A 5236-nucleotide genomic window follows, 5' to 3' on the forward strand; every position below is an offset into this window, starting at 1 on the left:
TTAATTAGTGATCTTGAATTGAAGTTCGTGGCTAAAATAAAAAGTATCATTTTTGAGTAATTTTTACTTGTTTTGTTAAATATCAGTTGACTCTAATTAGACTGATGATAAGTCTATTAGTTTGAATTTTTATTTTCTATTTTTTTTAATTTGTTTATGTTCAAGATTTTGTGAATAAAAAAGATGAAATAATAAAAAACAATAAAATTTGATTTTTTGTTTTTTACCTTCTATTTTTACTTTTTTTTTTTAAGAAAATTATTGTAAAAGTAAAACACCGAAGATTCAAATAAAAGAAATGAATACACAATGTTATTCCATCTTTAATTCAATTAAAAATTACTAATGAGGGTGTTGACATATATAATAAGTATTAAATGTGACAAACTTCTAAAACATTACCATTATGAAGATAAACATAAAAAAAATAAAAATGGAAAAATAGAAAATTAACTCATAAAAGATTTAAGACCAAGTTTTTATTTCTATGTAAAACCAAGTTTATCTCTACCAAATTAAAAAAATTATATATTTTGGGAAGATATACAAGGTATAGTGTTTTTTTTTTTCGAGATTGAAGATGAACATTGAGTTATTTTTAAAATATTAGAAACACAAAGGACAGAAAAAAGTTAAGAATAATAATATTGGTATTTATCCTAAACGTTTAAAACAAAAATGATGCTTTACCTTAAAACAAAGATCGCAGATAAATTCTAAATAATTTTCTTAACTATTAGTTAGAAATTTGACAAGATTATAATTATAAAAATATTTTTTACGTTCTATGATATTATTCTAGCATAGACAAAAATATTAATGCCGTTGTTTTAAATTCTCAGCCTTCGGAGAGCATTACTTCTTATTAATGTACCACAATCTTCTTGATTTTTAATTTATTACTAGTGAATTTTAAATAGTTAAACATGACTCCGTTGAGCAAGCTAGTTTGTACAAATATTAATGGATATAATATTTGTTAATTAAAAATACTTCTGTTTTATTTGAATTTTTGTTCCATTGTTAACAACAAATAAATCAACAATTTTCGAGTTTTGTTTCACAATTTTAATTTAAGGAGCGGAAACGACTCCTTTTGTGGATATTTCAAGGTCTCAATTGTAGTTTCGAAAGTAAAATTAAAGATAAAAAGGAAAACATACAAGGTGCCGGAGGCAAAGTAAAATGCAGAAATTAAAATAAACAGGAAATTAAAAAGAAGATGAAGGAAGAAACATGAACGTAAAAGAGAAAAAGACGTAAAAGTAGAGGAATTTTATTAATAAAAACGGGAAAAAAGCAAAGTACAAGTGTTTGAGTTCAGAGGAATTACTTAAGATTCCCAATTTTACTCTGTGATGCCAAGGGGCTGAGAGCGTTTTTTGGGTTTCTAAGTGTTTTCCAAGAAGAACTGAATTGATTACAATGTGTTCCTAAAACTCTATTTATAGACTAGCCTAATCTCAATGGGCAGTTACTCTTTGTACACCACTTGCGAAAATTTTGAATTGCACTCGTAACTGTTCTCACACTTGTTTCCTTGATGATTGTCCTGTACCCTATTTTGATGCTCCATGTTGATAACTGCTCTTACATATAGCACGTCTCAAGCTTAAAGCTTAATTCAAATTTTGATAAAAACAACTTCTTTGCTAGTGAATTAGAAGCTTTCCCTAATATATTGAATCTGGCTTCAATAATAATATCCCTCCAAGATTTCTCACTTGAAGATATGCAATGATTGAAAGTGAGAAAACTTAGTTGTTTATTGACATTTTTCTTATTTTTGATATTGAGAGTCAATTGACATTTTAGACACATCCGCTTTACAGATTAAATGCCTACTAGTAATAGACTTAACAGAATTTCTAAGTCTATAAAATTTTTACATTAATAGTTGAACTGTCAATGAGATTTATTCTTTTGTATGAAATTTTCAAGTGTGTCAAATGATATCTGTTCTAATTTCGGCACATTAAATGCGTATCAATTGACCTTTGATATTTCAATTAAGAATTTTTTGATACAAACTTTCATTATTTTAACTTTTAATTGACACAATTTTCCTAATTTCAGAAGTAACAGAATCTTAACTTCGTGAAGTCGTTTTTTTCATATGTTAAACTCTAGGTGTCAATTAAATTTGATAAAATTTCTAATCCTATAAAATCTCCACACTAACATTTTAATAGTTTTGACTCCAAGCGCTAATAGACTCGACAGAATTTCTAAGTCAATTACGCTTTTGTATTTATGAAGTACATACCCAAATGTCAATGAGAGATTATTTTTGTCCAAAATTTTAAACTTGATGCATCTTTTTTTTTTAAATAAAACCATAACAAGGTAAATAAAAGTTAGAACCAAAAGATAAGAAAGAAATAGAAATTTAAAAGATAAAAAAAATGAAAAAAAGAAGGCAAAGACGATTAGGATGAATAAAAAAGAAAAAGAGATAGAGAAACAGAGCAAGAAAAGAGAAAAGAAAAAGTAAAGATCAGAATGAGAGAAAAAAAATGAAAACCAATAAAAAACAAAGAAGATGAGATCATTTTTTTATCATATTTTTTTTGTTTATCAAAATTAAATCCTTATTTGTAGACAACTCATTTATCTTATACTTTAGAAATTTTTTTTCAATCATTTTCTATATGGCTTATTTAATGAGATGTTTGATGAATATTCAATCTCTCTTTTATCATCTCTTTATACTTTTCTTCTTTCTCAGCTTTTAACTGTTCAATTTGTCTAACATATTCAGTAAGTTGAGTCATGTCATGATAGTGTTGATTTACAAGTTTCTTTCTAATTCCAAATTCTAATCCATTTATGGCAATTTTGACAATTTCAGAGTCTGGAACTGGAGTACAGCATCTATTTCTCATGTTTTTTAATCTAGCCAAATACTTATTAATTGATTCTCCGACATTGCGTTTGATGGAGAATAAATCATTTAAACTAATTCTTAATTCACTACGAAAAAATTGTTTATGAAAATCTTTTTCTAATTGCCTCCAAGAGTGAATTGAATTTGGTTTTAGATTAGAAAACCATATAAAGGCATTTCTTGTTAATGAGGAGGGAAAGAATTTCATCTTTAAATACTCATTTGATGCCACTTCATTGATTTTGACAGTATAGCGAGTAATGTGCTCTACTGACGATTCTTCATCTTTCCCAGAAAATGTAGTTAATGACTTAGGAAACTTCCATCCCTCAGGTAATTTAGTTTGTTGGATAAATTTAGGAAAAAGAGACATAAACTGAGGTTGATTTGTACATCCAACACTAAATCCCAATCTTTTTAGAATTTGTTCAATCACTTGATTGACATCTTGCCCCTCAATATTATTTTGCCCAAGTCTTTTCAACATATTATCAGCATTTTGACCATGTCTAGACATATGAACATTATAATTAGGAATTGCTCCATCATTTTGGTTGACATCATTGAATCCTAAACCATAGTTGTCATTTTCTTCTGAATTTACCACAGTAGCAATTCTATTAACTTGCCTATTTTAACTGTTCAATTCTAGTATTTGTGTTTTTTAAGAAAAGACTCAAAACAGTCATCATTTAATGAGTTAACATGTTTACTAGAACAGGTTAGCTTTCACCCATCTGTTGCCTAATGTTTGCTAAAGATTCGACAGTTTGACTAGATTGATTAACAGGCATTGCTCTTGACCTATCAGAAAATACATGTTTGGAATTTTCTACCCTAGTGACAGTGGATGTAGTAGAATTAGATGCACTGTTATTTCCTGCATTAATAGCATGTGAAAAATTTTGTTGTGACATGTGTGAACCTGACACCCCAGACACAGGTACATTTGACATGTCATATGGATTTTGATAAATAGAATTTTGAAAAATTGAGTAGAGAGGCACAGGCAATTCTTGTGTCACCATGGGGGGACATACCCCGATGGCAAGCCATATGACGGCCACCCCACGGTATTTATGTGAGTTGCATTTAACCCTGTATGGGCATGGCTAACGCCATCATGCCTCACTGGCAGCAAGGTAGGCTCTGTGTTTGGAATCACAGGAGAATTTCTGGATTCATTTCCTCTAATCTCATCATTGGAAGTAGAAGAAGATGCTGCAGAAGTATTTGACATGTCAACTGAAGCTAATTTTCTTGGCTCTAGACGCACGAACTTACCACTGCGCAACCACATGCAAATTCAAAACTCTTGGTTTTCCTTTTGACAATTACAATCTATTGATAATGTCCCACCGGGCGTGCCAATTTGTTTTACTCAAATTTTTGTTAATGTTTAAAATAAAAATGTGGGTATCTCAATGTCGCAATTGTAACGTCAAATAAAATTAAAAGGAATAAAAGTAACAAATAAACATATAAATGAAAGGTGCCGGTGGCAAAGTAAAATGCCGAAATTAAAAGAGAAAGAAAGAAGAAGACGAAGAAGAACAAATAAAAAGTAAAGAACTTTGATTAAAAATAGAAAATAAAGTACAAGTTTGAGTTCAGACTTAAGGGGAATTGCTTAAGATTCTAGTTTTACTCTGTGATGCTAGGGAGGCTGAGAGCGTTTTTGAGTCTCCAAGTGTTTTCCAAGAAGAACTGAACTGATTACAATGTTTTCATAAAGCTCTATTTATAGACTAGCCTAATGTCAACTGACAGTTACTCTTTGTACACCACTTGGAAATTTTGAATTGCACTCATAACTGTTCCCACACTTGTTTCCTTGACGACTGTCCTGTACCCTATTTTGACGCTCCATGTTAATAACTGCTCCTGCATATAGCACGTCCTATAATTCAAGCTTAATTCAAATTTTGAATAAAAATTGCTTCTTTGCTAGTGAATTAGAAGCTTCCCCTAATATATTAAATCTGGCTTCATAAGTTAATAATAATATTATCTTATATTTATTTACTTAAAATAAATTTTTTTTAAATGATAATAATTTTTTGCTTAACACGCTAACAAATGTATCTTTTATTCTTATATAAATACATTTATCAGCACCTATATCTTTTGTGAGTACAAATGGTAATTTATTCATTTTTTTTTCAAAAGTTTTATTACGACGTCCTATGAAATATTTGTTAACAATATTTTTAATATGATGCTTCATCATTAGACTTTTTTTGGCCAAAAGAGAAAAAGAAAGCAAAATTTTCCAAGCAAAGCCCCTCTCTCTCAAGTCTCATCCTCCATCCTCCGATCTCCATGAAAAAATTGTTGTCCAATATATAA

This window comes from Arachis ipaensis, chromosome B06 (genome assembly GCF_000816755.2).
Source record: "Arachis ipaensis cultivar K30076 chromosome B06, Araip1.1, whole genome shotgun sequence".
NCBI lineage: Eukaryota > Viridiplantae > Streptophyta > Magnoliopsida > Fabales > Fabaceae > Arachis > Arachis ipaensis.